Below are 19377 nucleotides of genomic sequence, written 5' to 3' on the forward strand. Positions count from 1 at the left end.
TAGACTGTTCAAGAGTTAAGGCAGCTGAAGGAAAAGAAGAGGAAAGGACATAGTGCAGCAGGGATTTATGGTAGCAGGGGATCCCTCATTGGTCAACAGGAGTGAGGCTAAGGACTACCAAGCTGCTAGGATTCATGGGAGAGGTAGTTTAGTTTCTCCTGTTCTACAGTCTTTCTTGTTGAGTTTATTTTTTCATGCCAGGTTGGCACTGTTTAAAAAAAAAAAAAAAAAAATGTTATATGATTAAAGTTTTAAAATGCTGTCGATTGGCAGTAATAAAGAAGTTAAAGCATAATGCTCGCCTCTGTGTCTTCAATAGAATCAAGACTTCCTGCGCTGTGCGCTTGGGCAATATTGTGAGGCACTATACAGTACACGAAGAAGGAATTATCCACATATTGGCACGTGTGCACAAATGCACAGTAATTAAAATAAAGGTTCTATTGGCGTTTGGGGAGAGGGTTATGGGGGGGGGGGGGGGGTTACATGACCTGGGAGCCAGCGCATGTCCCTTTTCTCTAGAATGGGGGCAAGTGAGCATTTTGTAGTTAGGGGCGATGTAACAAAGACAAGCCTGTGGCCAGAAAATTGAGGGAATTTGTGTCCAGCGCCTTCGCAATTCACCCGTTAGCCTTCCGTTTCGTACCTACCCATCCCTCCCCAGGCACTCACTAACCTGGGCAGGAAGAGGCTCTGGAGGGGTACGTGTACCGCCAGGGATCTAAAAGGCTTGGGGTTGTTTTCCCTCCCTCCTTACACCTCGTCAAAGATGCCTGCTCTTCTACCTTCTCGTCTCAGCACAAAGTACATGCCATGGTCTGTTTTCCATGTCCTCAACCTGCAGTTCAAGGTTCCTGGTAGATACATTCACACGCTCTATGGCCTCACTGGTCTCTTTGATGTCCTTTTCCACCTCCTGGAGGTCCCTTTCCAGTAGATCTATCTTTTCTCCCAATTGTCCCACTTCCTGTCTCAACTCAGTCATTGCCATATTGAGGTCCAACCTCATTAGCTGGAATTGCTATTGGAACGCTTTTGTGAGCGTGGACTGTAGGGTCATTAAATCTTTGTTTAAGTCCTGCCTCAATAAGGGCTTGGGCGGCTCCCGCCCACCAGTGTCCCTCTCATCCTCCATGCCAACCGCTGTCTTGCTGGTTCCTCGCACCTCAGTGGGGCCCCAAATCATCGGGAATGTGTGCCCAGCGGGTCCCCCGCCAGCAACTGCTTTGCTGCAGACTTCACATTCGCCTTGCATTTTGTTTGGGCCTAGTCGTCAGCACCATTCAGCTGGGGGTAGTTGTCAGACCTGCAGGGAATACTGTCAGCACCCTGTGGCCTTCAGCGTTCCCTAGGGGCCACAGGCAGTCCTTTCGGGGCTGCTACCCGGTACGTACATACTCCCTGGGGGGGTCCCTCCTTCCCCTAGTTCCTGTCTCAGATTTTTCAGTAGAGGAGGGCCTAGCTAAAATGCGATGAGTTTTGTAGCTGGCGTCTCTGTCACTTCTCCAGTGCTGGTGCTCCCCGGGTCCCAGTGGCTCCCCACTACCAGGGAATCCCTTTAGTCTGCAAGTTGCTGGCGATTGGATGGGGCCTCAGCCTTCGCGTGTCTCTGTGGAAGTCTGTACTTTAAATACCCTGGGGCATGCTCCGATTCCCCATCAGGTGCCCAGGTCTCAGAGGGCTCAGATCCTCACCTTCAGCAATCCTGTTACAGCCTTCACTTAAGTCCTCCTGGGCCAGAGCCACCACTCTGTGTGCAATTGGCTCCCTGGTCCTGCTCTGCTCCAGTCTGGCCCAGGCTTCTTCAGCTGGGGGATCTGCCGGCACACCTGCACCGCTCTCTCCCCTCCGATCTCAACCACCCTGTGGGTCGTGAGCACAATGCCACTCCACCAGCAGTCTCCCAGGAGCAGAGCTGAGCCATGCTGCTGCTAGTTATCTGGTTGCCTACAGGCAGACCATGCTGCCGGACCCTCTCCCTGTGTCTGCCTCCGATCTCCTCGCCCACAGTGCACCCAGAGGCTGCACAGGGCTTCTGCTGCTTCCCCAGATGGGAGGGTGGGTGTCGACTGCCGGGCAGACAATTGCCCCACTAGATGGTGCTGCCTTATGCCAGGCCGAGGCGTGCACCGAACCTGACCGCCACGGCAAGTCTGCCTTCTCGCGCTCAATTACCCAGCCTCCGCTGCAGAGGTGCCTCACCCCCAGGACCCGCTTTGTTGTAAATGGGCAAGCTTCACTGCTCGCGGGAATAAAGGAGGCGGCTTTCAGGGTGGTGTAAACTCCTGCGGACTAGCGGAGCGGCTGTCGGCAAGTCTACTGGGTGCAAGCGGCCATCTTGGAATCCGTGTACTCACTTAAGAGGTGGACCTGTTTGGGTTAAGGTGATTAAAGACCCATCCGCACAGTCGCCCCCTAGCAGTACCACTAAAGACTGCATTGGGAGTGCTATGCCTCTAATCAACTTAATCTGTGCCAAAATGTCTTTGGATTTGCGTGCAGGGCCACATTTGTGGAAAAGGCTTCCCGGGGCCTGCGCACACCTCCAGCAATGTACAGAGACAGCAGGGTTCATCTTATGAAGCCGTACAGGAGTGAGATACCACCAGAATAACAATGTATAACTATTCTCCTGCAATAACACATCTGGATGATTTACCGGCCCTATTCCATACATTATACCATGCAAGGTCACCTACAGGGGTATTCAAGTCCTCCTCCCATTTTACCATGCAAGTATGCAGGGGTTTAAACCAGCAAGAATTGAGAACTCGACATAGTACTGAGACTTTCCGGGAGGGGGCATCACTAATAAAGAGGTCTTCAAACAGAGTTGTGTCACGTTTAGCCTGCCGGAGTATGCCTGTGGTGGATACCCAATGACGGAGTTGTATGTAAGTGTATTTATCAATGTCCCGCACCATTAAGGCCTGCTAGCACTTGTCAAAAGTCAGGGGCTGAAACAGTTGGCCCAGGCATTTCAACCCTCCCTCAACCCATCTTGCAAACCTGCCCTGCCGGCAGCGTGGTGGAAACTCGGGTGCATTACAGATTTGGGTAAGAGGGGAGGGGAATGTAGTTCCCAAGTACTTCTTAGCAGCTTTATCCCAATAGTTAATCATAACGCGGGTCATCAGCAAAAGCTTAGTCTCTAGTTTCCGAACCTCAAGGACCAGTCGTGTACGGGCTCCTGAATTCTAGACTGCTCAACATGCAACCAGTGTTTGGGATTGCGAGATGCGGTCATATTATCAAACGGGGGAGCCAGCTGCGCGTAAAGATAGCTTTTTATGTCTGGGACCCCCAGGCCACCTTCATCTTTAGCAGTCATCAGCGTACACCGGGGAACCCTCAGAAATTTCTTCGTCCAATTAAACTTTAAAATAAAGGACTGCAGATCTCCAAGTGTCTGTTTGGGAATCCAAATCAGGAGGGCCTGAAAAACGTATAAGAGGCGTGGCAACAACTTCCTCTTAAGAGCAGCCACCCATCCATGCCTGCAGATATTCGATTGTGCCCACCAAAGAAAGTCTGCCTTAGCTAAAGAATCAAGTCAGGGACATTCCTAGCATACAGCTGGGAGTGGGAGGGTGTCATCTGAACCCCTAGGTATTTTAGAGATGCCTCGGACCATTGGAATTCAAATATCCTTCAGAAATCTTGCTCCACCTCAGGTTTCACTGAGATATTAAGGATTGTAGATTTGGTATCATTGATATTGAAGCCGGAAACCCAGTGAAAGGATTCCAGCAGGGAGGCCACCTGGGGTAAGATCATCAGAGGATGGTGCATATAGAACAGGAGATAGTCAGCATAAAGAGCAACTTTATGCTGATACCCCGCAATGTGGATCCCACAGATATTTTCAGCCAGCCGGACCCTGGCTGCTAGGGGCTCCATCGAAAGCACAAATAGGAGTGGGGACAAAGGGCATCTCTGACTAGTCCCTCTAGATAGAGCAAGTGGTTCAGACAGGGCTCCATTCAGTTTTATAGGAGTGGTTTTTTGAACAAAATGATCTTGTATTCTTTTAACAAACATAGGACCACACAAAACTGTCCAGCACGGCAAAGAGATATGTCCAGTCCATGCGATCTAATGCATTTTTGGCATCTATAGATAGCACAGCCAACTCCTGGTCACATCGCCTCGCATACTCGATTACATCCAAGCTCCTGCGAACATTATCAAATGTCTTACGCCCTTGAGATGAAACTGGTTTGGTCCAGCTGAACTATGCTGGGGAGGACACCCACCAATCTTGCCGCGAGGACCTTAGAATAGATACGAGTGTCATAATTCAACACTGCGATAGGTCGATAAAATGTGCAGAGGGTGGGTCTTTATCCGGGTTACCAATGAGTGTTGACAGGGACTCGCCCATAGTAGATGAGATCGCCCAGTGTCGGTGAAACTGTTAAATAGGCTAACAAGGCGGGGTGCAAAGAGATCCCTAAACTTCTCATAAAAGAAGGCAGAATAACTGTCAGGTTCAGGAGCTTTGTTATTCGGGAGGACCCGGGTAACAAGTGTAACCTCATCCAACGCGTCTGAACTCTCCAAATTTTGCCAGATATCTACTGATATGGAGGCTAAATTTGTCCCAGTAAAAAAAATCTTTTTGAGCTTTTGTGTCCAGAGTGTCTGACCTAAATAAGGACATGACATATAACACCCCACTCAAGTACGAATTTTAGACGCTTTATCCTGCACTAGCTGGCCATTACCATCACGCAGCCAAACAATAGTATATTTAGCCTTCTGGGCCTTCAACCTATAGGCAAAGAAGCGTGAGGCTTTGTTGGAGGTACTAAAACAGAACTGCTTGCTTTGAAGTAGTTTATAAGGAACTTTTGCTGCCCAAAGCGCCTTTAGCTTAGATCGAGCAACTTGGAGCTGCCTATAAACCCTTCTGACGCCCTCACTGTTTATACTGCTGATCCAGCTCTTGAACACGTTTCTCCACTTCCTCCCTCTGGGACATCAAACATTTGCAATGGGCACGTCTGCAGTAAGATTTTCCTGGAAATACAGATTAATTCGGTCTGAAATGTCAGTGCTATAAACCACATCCACTAACAAGGAATCATTCATTTTCCAGATAGTTTTCTTGGCACCTACCGCCAATGCATCGACTCGGAGCATAATCTGAGTGTGATCCGACACCAATGCCAGGTCTATAGTGGAGTCCATCACCTTCAGGGCCAAGGAATGGGAAACCAAAAAGAAATCCAGTCGGAAGTGGATGTGGTGCACATGAGAGAAATAAGTATAATCCCTTACAAGAGGGCGGTGCAATCTCCAAAAGTCCACCAATTGCAGGTCCACCATCGCCTGCTTAAGGGATTCAGACCTAGCCCCATCACCCTCCTTTTCACAGCACACCGGTCTAATCCACCTTCCAGCACCACATTCAAATATCCTCCTAATATTTGCTCACCCACCTGGAAATTAGCAGTATGTGGAAGAGTTCAGTTATAAAAGGCATCCTGAGATTGGTTGGGACCATAAATTGGAAACAAGGTAAGATCTGCATCCCCAAGGCAAATGCAGAGGCCCAAACAACAGTCTTACTGTGTCTTGATTGCCTATGATTAGGTGGGACTACAAGCAGACCCCTGGTCATCAGTCATCCATGTCAAAACTCACCCTAGTCTGTCTTTCAGAGTTAAAAGACAGGCATGCCTAGGTTCATGTGTTTATCAACATGATTAAACAAACAGTCGGTAATTGTAAAGTTCTTAGACTCAAAAAGTTAACACTCTGACGCATTACTCTGAATTATGCACTTGACACATGAGCTATCATGTTAATGCATTTAATATGACACCACATCTTCTGAGGGTACTTACTTTCACTAAACAAGGTAAAGCAAAAGCCGATATGACATAACATCACACCTATGAACACTATTGCCATGTGGGCAAAGAGTATGTTTGAATAGATAAATAAAAGAACAAGTGTTGGTTTTATTTTAACAGCATGTGTAACTTATCTTTCATTAAGCTATGCTACACTATACGCCATTAGTCTTCATGCACACAGCAAGCCCCGACTTGTCACTCGCGTTTAGAGCGGAGTGTGCTTCAAATGAAACCGCTCCTTCTTTGGTTGACAAGTTCTGCTTAGCTGAGACAGACTGTCTCGCTTGTATGCTGCTGCTGCTCTGCTCTGCACTCCTCCCCGGCCCCTCCGGCTAGAATGGACTGGCAAGTCTGCTGTGCGCTTCCTCCTTTCTCTCTTTGTGTTATATAATATGTATCAAGTAACATGGTGGTCCTGCACGTGTGCGTTCGTCATATCCACTGTTTGGAACAGTGTGAGCTAGTGTTTCACTGTTTTCGTTTGAGGTAGGCCTCCGATGTAAAACTACATTATGCGGGTTTTTGCACCACACAGTGAGATCTCTGCACCCATTTAGTAAATGCCTTCACTGTATGTACTGTCATTCGTGAAGCTCTGCGACATTAAGCATGGCATGCTTCTGCAGGCTATATTAGTCGACTGTCTATTACCAAGAGACATCTCTCTCACTTGTTGCCTATTTTTCTCTGTGGTACCCTATCGGCCTTAACTGTACGAATGTGCACAATGTTTCTGTTCGGGTCTGTCAATTTCCTGTTCTTGAATCCTTATCAGATATAACACTTCCCTGTGCGAGGTCAAACAGCTGCTCTCAGATAACACCTAATGGTGTGAATGGACAAATTGACGGCCATGGTAAATGACAAAACTAGCTCATTCCTCTCGGACTGGTCGGGTGTCCAGCAATCCTGGGGATGGTATGTGCACTGAACCCATTGAGAGACCCCCCACCCTGGAGATGAGGGGATTGACCCCCTTTTGAAGGTCAACCAAACTTGGGGCCCCAGGACCTGGGGAATGGCAGAAGCCAGCCAACTGAAGTAGTGGTTATGCATCGCAACAACTCTATGACAAGGGAGACGGAGGCATCTCTGCGAGTCTCCCAAGATGAATACACTGAACTGGACACGGGGAAGGGGGGGGGGGAATCCAGGGGTGGGGCGGGAGGGCGGGGGGGGGGGGGATACACTGTTCTTTTTTCCTTGATTGCTTATTTGTAAAATTTAAAAATGCCAATAAAACGGAAGTTTAAAAAAAAAATATGCTTTTAGCTGTCATTTTGTGGTGAGTCGATCTGCCAGAACAGGAAAGCACCATTTCCTGGAAGTCGGCTGATCTTGCAGAGCCTAAAAATATTTGCTCTGCAAATGTAAGTGTGCTGCATGTTTGAAAAACATCTTTCATTGCTACAATGGCTACAAGTCATGTAAGATATGAAAAGCAGTCTTACACTTAAATTAGTCTTAGTTCTTAGTCTTAGCATGTCCGCTGGTCTTTGGTCATTTTCACCAAGGTGAAGTTCAAGGAATGAGCAAATAGGATAGCCATCCCCACATGTCAGAGTAGACGCAGAATATTGGCGGGAAAACCACTTAGAGCAAACCCACGACCAATCTCGCCGTAGTAGGTGCCACTCTTGTAACAGAACATATTGGCCTTCAGCTCAATCAATTTGGTCAACACGCTCTTTCATTTCCATGGGGAATTAAGCCCCTGCACATTCAATGAAAGCATGATCCCCTCTTCAGATGAACAACCTGTAATAATTGAACAGTGCCTTGGGCCAGGTCCTCAAATATCTGCACGTCAGTGCCATGATTTTCTGAAAGATAAGCTCCATGGTCCGGAAGAAATGCACTCTGGACAGCACATCCAGAAGAAGGTGCCAACGTTTGTTGGAAGATTGTAGCAGGTCCCTAATGGAAACCGTTGACTTGTCCTTGGACTTGGAGAGCTTCATAGTCGGGTCGCACACCAAACAGGCAAGCTGTGGCAAACAACTTGTAATCCCACCAGAGAAGACCCCAATAAGCTGTTAGGAAAGATTTCTCTTTACTTCACCTTTACTTCCATTTTAATGGACTACCCAAACTTTTTGCTTTTATTTGTGACCCTGGCCTGTACTTTTTACAGTGCAGTGAAGCCTTAAGCTTCACTATACTGTCTTTTGCTCATCTGCTATGGGAACACGGACATGTCCTTCAGGCTGTCAGTACTGGGAAACATTGTTTCCCTTAGTCTTGCGACTTTGTTGCTACTTTTATTAACATGTTATACCTTGGGGTAACTTTTTTATCAATGTACAAAGCATCTTACCATGCAGTACAATGGGGTACACTTTTTTTTGCCCTAGACTAACACTCAAAGGATTTTTGGCTACTCTAGGTATGGTAAATGGACAAGCTGGTGGCAGCAATGACTTAACAATTTTTTGGTACTATTCGTTATAGCCTTACGGCATTTGGCTACCAACTGTGGCTAGTGTCCAAACATGGCCGTACCACATGGTTTTTCACTTGTCCTTTGGCCATCTTGTTCTTTAGGCTTCTTCCAGGGCTGTGAGGGCCAAGAAAATCCTTATAAGGACTTCCAGTGTCCGGGAAAGCAGAAGCTTTTGGCTGGCTACTGGAGGGCTGTGTGTGTTTGCTGGCAGGATGTTGGCTGGGACTGTCTGACCCCAATCCACACACTGGTTTCAGTGTGTCTGAGTGGTATGTATGAATGTTCCCGCCAGTGGTCTCGATTGAACCGCTGCAGGGATGTGCGTGTGGGCTAGTCCTGCTAGTGGGAGTTTTGGCTCTCACCTGGCTCTTAGGATAAGAAGAGGACCCCTGCACCCATTCTTCAGAGATCCTGGAGTAACCTCAAGGAGCCAAGACTCCTGATCAGCTTGAACCTGCAACCACTGCGAAACGATAACTGCGGCTAACAGCGAGAAACCTCAGACCCTCTTTCATCGACCTGCCAAGTCTGGGGAAGAATCGGAGTACGGGGTGGTAAGTTACAGTTTTTAACGCCCGTAAACTCCCTTTAAATGTTTTCCTAACTTTTCCAAAACTTTGACTATACACTTTAGTTTTACCATAGCTTGCTGGTGCAAGCATTCCGAAAGTTGGGGACACTTCTATTAGTTACAATATAGGGTCCCCTAACCCTTGGAACTGTTCACTGGACCCCAGATACCCTACATGCATTTTTGTCAGCTTCACAAACTTTGCCAGAACCTTTCTGAACTTTTGGGCATACGAACCCAGACAATTTAGGGAAGGACAATTCAAGTTAGAGTTAACTCTCTGTGGACTATTGGTGCATAATCTAATCTGTACTTTCTTTTACGGGGGTTTGATTTGTATTATGCCCTCAACCAGTGACTGTATATATGTAATCTATAATTAGTGTTGTGTGATATTTCTACCTATTTGTAGGCATTTTTCATATTGTTGCTTGGTCATAAATAAAAAACAATTTTTATACACAGATCGGCAGAAAGCGGTACTAAGATTGAGGTGGACACAGTGTGGGCCTGCTTGATAGGTGGGTTTCCTAGACCACATGAGCTTAAACAAGTGAGCAAACTAAAAGACCTGGCGTATGTACTTGCAAAGAGGAGAATTGCTATGGGGTGGAAGACTTGCCACAGACCACGACTAGGAGTTTGGTGGGGGGATCTACGGAAATGGCCTGAGGCGGAAACCATGGTGTGGCAGGATTCGAGTAGGAATGGGGGGGGTGGGGGGGGGGGAGAAACGGTAACCCTGATGGCCTGGAAATCACTAATAGAGTTATTTGGGCCAATGAGGGACCCAACGGAACTCGCAGATGAGGATTCCCTACCGCAGGATGCAGAAGCAGAATATGAGAGAAAGTAGGCTCGAAGGGGGGGTGGGATAGGGAAAGCGGTGGACATTATAAAGTGATGCATAATTGAAATATTACATGCACTGCAAGTTTGGTTTGTATTGTTTGAATAAACGAATAAAATGTTTTTTTTAAAAAACTATTTTTATACATACTGTCCAAGTGTAATTTGTGATTCCCATTGTGTGTACGAAGCTCACCACCTCTTGAGACTTAGCCGAGACCCTTGTCACTGCTACCTTGAACTGGTTTGGCTACAGCTCCGCAAGGTGTCCCTGTGACAATATAGGTTGGCCTTCTATACATCTGTCCACCAGGCCAGAGTATAGAAAATCAGTCCTAACAGTAAGAAAGGCTCAACCAAGGGGGCAACACTGCAGTATACCGCTTCCAAGGAGAGCGCGTAGCGCAAGTGCTCAGTTATCCCAAATCAGAGTAGGGCAGGTGGGATTCTAACACAGGGGGAACAGGTTGTGCGAGTCCCACCATAGACCCCAAACAGTGTGCAGATTACCACCAGACAGAGCCAGGATACCCCTAGCACCAGACAGTACCACAACACAGAGAGAGTCAGTCGGTAGTCAATGATCGGGGAGGCAGCACAGTGTCTGAGATGTTTCCAGGGGGCCAATTGCCTCAGAATGAAAGTTCGCCGTTACTGGATACTAGAAGGCGGCTGATGTGAAGGCATGGGCCACTGAACGAATTGTGACACAAACGATCTCCCTTCCCTCTGCGAGCCCAGTGTATGCTCCTGGATAAAGGTGCACCATGTCCCTACACACAAGAAACATAGGCCAGGACCACTGCGGTGGCAGTCTCCAAAACCAACAAGTGGCTAGCATGCAGTCCAGGAGGACCTAGATAGGTTGCGTGCCATTCCCACCTGCAGCCCATTCCTCACCGGGCGCAGAACGTGGATGATGTTCGTGTAGAGAGATCGTGAGGTCCTTTGGGGGATCTAATGCGAAGCAGTCAGCCTCAGTCGGGCGGGCGTCCGGGGAACGCAAACTCACTTGCCTAGATGGGAGTCCTCCACACGGCTGCCTCTGGAGGGCGGAATGCATCGGGTCCAGCTTCTAAAGTGATGCGGTCATCTAATACCGCTGGGTATGCCGTGCTACAGGAAGAAGACACCTCAGATTGGCATAACACAACCAGTATAGCGATCACGCTAAAGGTTCTACAGAAGGAGCCCAGGCATCTTCAGTATCAGCAACTGGTGCAAAAATGATGAATGGCAGGTCCAGGCCACCATGGAGCCGCATTTCTCATGGCAGGGCTATGGAGTGCTGGAGCCTCACGACTCCATTTGCATTCAGTGAAAAGAAACACCTCAAACACATTTCTTTTTTTTTGTTTTTAACTTTGATTTTTATTAACATTTGGACAAACAAAACAAGGACCATGCTTTACTGGACACAGTGAGGCATCTGTAGACCTCAAGATAAACACAGTCCTCCCCCATCCTTCACCTTTTGAACAAACATCTGTGGTTTCTTGTACAGTCATGGCGGTGTGCTCGGTGGCTCACAACAGCTTGGTCACCTTCCCTCTCAGGGGCATTATTCCCCCGCCCCTTTATCAGGCTTGGCGTGGTGACTGTTTATCCCTGAGGGACTTGTTCTTAGTACCCCGTTAGCCCTGTCTTTGGCGCTGCGCTCACGATTTGGCCAGTCGTTCCTTACTCCACATTTACCCAGATCTCACCTTCCTTTCACATGACATGATTGTGTTCTACCGCTGCCCCTCTCCACGAAAAGCAGGTATCCCCTTCCCCCGCAATGAACATCCCATTCCCATTTCTGTTTGACACCGTCCCAGGCTGACCTAAAAGCTCCCAGCTCATTATTTACCATTGCAGTCAGCTTGTCCAACAGAAACCTATTTTTTAGTTTATTCATCCAATCATCACATTTCTTTTAAGGTTTTTGTGCCTGCCTTGCCACTGTTTCTAAGGGTCTGCCTCTGGGATCCTTCATTAACGGCTCCTTTTAATTCACCATTCAGAACTCTTGCTTCTACCAATGCCCCACTTTATGCACTCACCACCGGAGGGGGTAGAGGAAGATCCTTTTCTCTCTTGGCGCTGTCACTGTGGAATTCCCGCTTTTCACTTTATGCGCAAACTCTAATCTCGTAACTTTTTGGCGAGCAATTGAGGTTTGGTTTCCTAGCTAGCAAACATACCATCTGCTGTCGCTTAGCACCAAGAAAACCATTTGTTGGTTTATGTGCGCTTTAGAAAATCTATTAACATACCCATTCATTCCAGACTCTGGTTAAACGGCTTCATTGTTACTATCACTATGGTGCCCCGCAGCAGCAATCCCATTTGTCCCTCTTCTTTTTTCCAGTATCCTTTTTCATACTCGAAAGCATTACGGAATGGGACACAGACCTGGTTGACTTTATTCACCTAAAAACTGCCTTTCAAAAAATCTAACTGTAAACTCTTAGTACCACCACTGATCAAGCTGCTTTCAAATTCTCTCAAACCAAGAAACACTTCATCAGGGGGACACATTTTAAATTGCTAGCTAGTAGCCAGGATCCCTCCTCATTCTCCACTTACACAAAGCACACCGTTTCTTACTCGCCAAGAGTCGATTATCACCAACCATTGGGTAAAGGCAAATTCTGAGGCCTGCACTACATATACAGATATTTAACACAATGGATCCTGGATATGGTATTAAACCGAAATGGGAAGTGTATCTGAAGATCTCCATAAGTGGGAGAAACTGTGAAGAATTTGAACAAATGCAGGAAAATCCTTTGTCTCAGTGGTCACCTCACAGTCTAAACTATTCCTGTTACATCAAACTGTTCCGACCGCAAATAAGCTCTACAAATGCCATTTGATTTCTTCATCTTTATGCAGCTATTGCAAGAGGATACACTTCTGCACATCTTCGAACACGGACATGTTTGTCCATTTTGGGCGTCAATTTGGCTTTCACTAAAATCCATTTGCAAACCTTGTACAACATATGCAACTGGGAGTACAAGTACAACACACACACTGCAAAAATCTTTGTAAAATTGTTTGACAAGTTGTCTGGCACTGCTCTCAAAATTACTGAGGGCTGTAAAGATAGCTGTAAAACATCTTAGATCACATGGTGGTTCTTACACGGATAAGACATAATTTGTGACGAATTTAGTTCAAAACCCGATCCCAAACTCAAATCATTGTTTTTTCATTACAGAATGCTCCACTTAAGGCTGTCAAGTACAAGGCATTACCTAAGAAAGTAAACACTGTCGTAATAATGGGCTAATCATATCCTTCTTTGGACCTCCATTATTTTGTGTAGTTGTCTTAATTGCGGACCATTTGCTCTTTCCTCCCAATTCTATCTTTCCTACATAAAATAAATTCAGAACAAGACGTTAATAGTCTGCTCAACTACAAATTATATTATACTACTCAGACTATTGGTGGGAAGTAGAATGTCATTGACATCCTTATGTACTGCGCACAGGATATGGCAGGGAATCCCAAATGCCGTAGGTTTGTGCTACATAGAGTTCACACTAGGCATTAAGATCAGCAGAGTATTTTCTCTGGCTTGTCCCAAAGATTAAATTAGACTGCAAAGGTGGCCATTTGTTCCTTGCCTGTGCTCTGATCTCATGTAACACCCAACTGTAGTTCTTAAAGCCATCAACAACCTTCTCAAATTCAGAAACGCCCCTAAAACGCAGCTTTATCCCTTACAAACTCCTCAGTCATTCCAATAATTCAGCATATTTGTCTACACATTAGCACAAGTCAACAAGGCTAGGGTTGGTGGTATCTGTGAATTTTATAAAGCATTACAAAAATTCCAATAACAATCCTTTGAACTAATGTTCCAAGAAAAGTAACATAGCATACCTTAGTATCCCCTCTCTTTCTCATCTTGGTTTTCAACACCTTTTTATACCCACTAAGACAGGTAGTCAAATAGCATAAATGGCAGTACCAGATGTATGCAGTTAACCAGATCTCCATCGGCTTAAACAGCAAGCATAGGAGTCAGGGAAATATCCTAGAGTGGCTGAACTTAGTTAACTTCTGGATGAAAAAAAACGGAATGGTGGGAAAATAGTTCTGTCAATGGGTGGCAATAAGGAAAAGACGGTCCACTCAAATCGCTGCATCGAATCACCAACCGGATGCAAAAAATAAAACAAACCATGAACCCAATTGTTAGTTTTGACTAGGACACAGTATTCGCTCCTCTAAAAAAGAAAGTCACAGGAATGGGCTGTTCCTACTCCGAACCAAACCAACATACCAATAAACCATTAGATATCCCCATATCTCTGTTCATGACCGATGCACCACTGCAAAAATAAATTCCATTCTCCTCAAAACACAAGTAGTGCAGTTGCAATGAACACCGGAGATCCTAAATGTGCCTTATCCTGAAGAAGCAATAACACCTAGAGCCCATCTTAACAGCAGGTAAGAAAAGTAGTCATTGGTTAATATATTTGACTCTTGGTGAGTGAGAACGATGTGCTCTGCGTGCGTGTGTGTCTATGTATAGACACAAAGTGAATTTTTGGATTCGGCTGAAATGACCGAAACCAATTTACCTACCCCACCAAAATACCTAAAAATACATACCACCAAAAGTTTGAACTACAAAAAGTTTGAACCTTGTGTGGTATGAAAAAAAAAGAAAAACAAAGGCTGCGGGGGCTGCAGTGGTGTCCCCCGCAACACCCTGCTCACCATACTATACAGTATAGTGAGCAGGCGTTCCGGGGGGACCCCACGCAGCTGCCAGACAAAAGAAAAAAGACCCTGCAGCGCCGGTTGCAGATCACGGAACTTCAAGGGAACCAGCGTCGCAGGGGCACAGCACATCGAGGTGAAAGTTAAGTAGGGGGGTGTCTTGGGGGTGTTGGCGGGTTGGGAAGTGTGTGTAGGGGTTAGGTTTAGGGGTTGTTTTACCAGAAATGTCTGCATGAGAAATGTACGAACATTTATGTATAACGTACATTTCTCATGCGGTCATTTCCGTCGTGGACCATTCCGCCACGGTAAAACAACCCCAATCTGAATTTTTCAAGGCTGGCTGGTAGTTTGCAACTTGAATTTCTGCCCCCTGTTAACAGCAGAAAAAATGTGGGTGGTAGCTTTCTTTTTTGTTAACGGGGGCTGGTTTCTATAAAGCAGGGTCATTATATAGAAACAAAGAATGGAAACCAGGACACCCCTTCCTTTTGAACGCACAAAGGGGGAACCCTAGTGAGAGCTAGTAATTATTCAAACAAGCTGTTAAGAGTCACACTCGTAATCATACAGTTAAAACAACCTTTAATTTAAAGATATATAGCATGTTAAAACAAACAGAAAAAAGGACAACAGAGTCACTGTTAGCTAATTTCTTTTTTTTTTTTTTAATTGTTTTTTGGTGCAAGCACCTTTACAAAAAATGTAAATGAAACAAAGAAAACAAGAGTACAAATCATATTAAAACAATCTAGATACATTTGAAACATTGATATATTTACATTACAGATAGTCAAACTCAAATCTGCAAGGGACAGATAAGTTTACAAACAAACAAACAGGCTTTAGAGGCAAAGAACAATTAAAATTAAGGCCGTAGTAGACCTTGCAGTACTCCTAGTGACGTCTCTAAACCCTAAGTGACAAGAGAGTGGCTTTAACTCTTTGTATAGTTACAATATAAACTCCAAGCGGTAAAACTTAGTCTCCAATTTATACGGGCTACATACCATATCACATCTGTCTATTCCAAAGGTTTAGTACAGCAAGACATCCCCATGTTGTTCCACTTTAAACAAATCATCATTCCTATTTCAAGTAGAAGATTACCAGCTAGTTAATCCCACAAATCAGGTAAAAAAAAACATTCAATTACTACAAACATGGATGGATCAACAATATAGAAGATAACATTTGCTACGTTTTTGTGCAGTCTAGAGAAAATAAGCAAGATCACAGTAAGTTGCCTACTTAATTAAACAATGCATGATTATATAGACCAAGTTTAGATTCAATAAACTTTAAGAGTGGTCCCAATGCTTGAAGTAGAGACTTTTTGGGAGACCCACATGTATTGCATCCACAAGGTTTCCTGTGCTGAAACGGTGTGAGCATTACGATAGCGTGTCAAGTGGAACAATCTTACAGAACTAAAGTGTGAGCTGTCAAATGTTTCAAAGTTTCAGGCTCATTCTGGCAAAATCGACACATTACGTCATCGACAATCTCTAACCCATTCTTCCAATGCCTCATCCTTTCTTTGGTTGGAAATAAATTCATACGAAAACGCATATAAATTCTCCTCAACTCGGGACAAGGGAATAGGATAATATAAGGAAGTAGTGGTTTCTGTTCATGCCTAAAAGTTGCATATTCTGTGAAGGATTTGAGCATACCAATCATATTGTGGGTTTTAGCCCAATCCCACTGAAAGTGTTTTTTTCACTGTTTGGGGCCGCAAGTTCAAATCAACTGGCTTAAATGACAGATTTTGTAGAATCTCACACATTTCTGTTTGGAACCCGTTTAACAGACGACGGATTAGCATTTAGAATCATTAAAGCTAGGTCCTCATACAATGAATTACACGGTGGTTGAAGCATTTTTGCAAAATTTCCCAATCATCTCGACATCAGCTTAGAGGCCAACAAATTCAAGCCGAGTTCATGTAAAATTATCAAATTAGGGAGAGAATTAAACAAGTGCAAAACTTTCTTCCAGATCAAGCCTTTTGTCCTATTCAGTACACCATCGATGGAAAGGAGAGACAGATCTAACCCATATAAGATGATCAATTCTACCTTTAATAGATAGAAATCAATTAAGAGTATTAGAGAAAATTGACAGTTTCTGTAAAATAACCTTGATCTGAGCAATAAGGGGAACCACTTTTAAGTTAATAGCATGTTGCCATTTAAGAATAGCATTAGTGTTGGTACGATTGAATCCGGGTATATAACACCCAAAGTACGATAGATAGGGTTGTTATGTAGGTTCCATTTGAAATGAATAACCTTTTGTCTTGTTTGTAAAGACCAGGACATGTGATTTCACTGGATTTGGAGACAGATTGTACTGATCACAATATGAAGCAAACTGGTGTAATTTCTTTTGAAGACCAAAGGGCGTGCGATCTAATAAGATGACATTGTCAGCAAATGCTAACCAGTCCCATCGCAGACCACCCAATTTTACAGGAAATTAATCTTGACATGCCCATAGAGCCTCTATATCTGCTAGATATAGGTTAAATAATATCGCTGCAAGGTTGCAGCCTTGTTTTACACCAATTTCCGTCCGGATCGGGTCATAAAGTAAACCCGTCTGATCAATCCTCACCCTATAGTAGGTACCCTTATGTAACATAGCAATCAAAGCAATAATGTGTGGGGGAATCTTATAACTTATCAACTTTTCCGACAAGATACTTCTGATCACGTTATCAAATGCAGAAGATAAGTCAAGAAGGGCTAGGAAAATGGGACCATTACCTGCCTGATGAGAAAAGGCCAGGATATGTGATATGATTGTGGCATTAAGTTATGTACCCATGAGTTTCCTGAACCCTGTTTGATAACGGGACAGAACTTGATGACGGTTTATAAATCAAGTTAGCTCTTTTAAAATTAAGGCTGCAAAGATCTTTGAAGCAATATTAATTAGCGCAATAGGCCGACATTTTTCCGGATTATCTTTTGGGCCTTTTTTGTGGATAGGTATGATCATGGATGTCTTCCAAGAATCCAGATTTTTTTTGGTGGCAAAGATTTGATCATAGCGATGTTTCAATACAGTAGCCCAAAAGTGAGGATCATCTTTTATTACACACGGTAGAAGGCCATCAGACCCAGCAGTTTTGGAATATTTGAGTTTTTTATGACATCAATAATATCCTCTATTGTCCAAGGATTAGAGGGGGCAAGTTTAAACTGGCAACAGTATTCATAGGTAGATTAAATCTACTTGGAAGAGAATATTTACATGAAAGGTATTCAACCCATTTCCCACCATTATTTGCTGACTGCATGGTGGTAGTAGTTTTTGCAGAGGGATTCCTAAGTAGAGACCATATCTCCTGGGTTTTCCTCTTGCATAAGTGAGTGATCATAGCTTGATTTTTTTTTTCAATTCCAAATTAAATTTAATTAGTTTTATGTCTAGTTTGTATCTCATAAGAATGGAGTTCATTTCCTTTTTGTAGATATCATTCGAAAGGAGACCTGGATTCAATTTCCTGATGGCAGCGTTTTTGTGCCATTTGAGTAGAGCAATTGTCTGATTGTGTGGTTTATGTTCAAAATTTGAATCCGTGGTGTTTGTTGAGCCAACTAATCGGAGAAGATGAGTGCAAATAATCTTGTCATTTCTGCTCTCCAAAAAGATGAATTAATCCAGTGACATCACTTGATCACTGGTGATAATATCATAATGATTTACAAGAAAGGTTAATTTCCTGCAAACTAAGGGCGACCAGCGAATAGACCATGAATGCCTATGTTAGTCTTTGTAATTTAATTGTGCATTTTATTTTGTGAAATAAGAGTTTTTAGCCAGGTTCGTTTTTAAATTACTTTTAAAATTATTTATATTGTATTGAGCTATAGTGTGAAGCTTCTGCTCCACTGAAGTAAGGTATAGCCAGATTCAGAGCCTTAGTGGTTGAAGTAAAACGAATTGCAGCATTTGTAAATAGTAGCAGTTGCATTGCTAGGAAGCGAGCCACTGCACGCGCTCCCTGCTCTAAGAACTACAATCCCCAGAAGGATTGTAGTCCTATAGCACTACTTAGCGAAAAACCCAGCGAGCACACGCCCCTGCGCACGGGTAGGCACAGTCTGTTACAGTCTGTGCAAGGAGGTGCACGGGGGCCACAGACGTAAGTACAGTTTCCCTATCACTACTCTGTCCTCCACCCAATACGCGCCAGTCAGCGGCAGCGGGAAAAAAACTGAAAGTAGACCCTGACTGGGTGATAAGATAGACCAATGGAAGCTAGAGAGAGCAAGGGGGAAGAAATGAAGGTTGCATCCTCCTGTAGCTTAACAAGAAAGAGGAACCAAGAACTAAACAACAACCCTTCAAGACAAACAGAACGGGAAGGCAGTGAAATGAAAAGAAAACGGATCGCCTTGACAAGTTGAAGAGTCTCAAAGTGGGACTACTTAACACACGATCTTTGAACAAACACGCACATAACGTAAATGATCTGATAAAGGAGAAAGCTCTAGATATTTTATGTTTATCAGAAACATGGTTAAAAGATCCTATCGGCCCAGTATGCGAAGCTGCGGTTCCCGAAGGGTACATCATGTATAACACAAATAGAGAGACTGGAATGGGATGAGGTGTTGCCGTTATAGCTCGCGAAACATTGAACCTCTTCAGAGCCAATTTTGAATGCACAGGCTGTGAAACCATTCAACTAAAACTCACATATACCCCAAACGATAGTTTAAACATTATTGTTATATATATACAGACCACCTTCCTTAATTAGAGATTTTGAGAATGAAGTTACATCTCAAGCCTCTCCACTTATATCTAATAAAACATCCACCTTGGTAGTTGGTGACATGAATAGGTGGAGAGGGAATAAAGGGGACAAGAAGGCCATAATGCTGGAAACAGCAATGAATAACTTG

The 19377-nt window shown here is 44.4% G+C and overlaps 1 protein-coding gene across 2 annotated transcripts in view; it reads right to left on the bottom strand.

Moving 5' to 3' along the window:
* The window catches only part of PHKA1 (phosphorylase kinase regulatory subunit alpha 1), a 2290600-nt gene that overhangs the window by 2235097 nt on the left and 36126 nt on the right, over positions 1–19377 (bottom strand). The window lies entirely within an intron of this gene.

Source organism: Ambystoma mexicanum, chromosome 2q (genome assembly GCF_040938575.1).
Source record: "Ambystoma mexicanum isolate Mex_15411 chromosome 2q, UKY_AmexF1_1, whole genome shotgun sequence".
NCBI lineage: Eukaryota > Metazoa > Chordata > Amphibia > Caudata > Ambystomatidae > Ambystoma > Ambystoma mexicanum.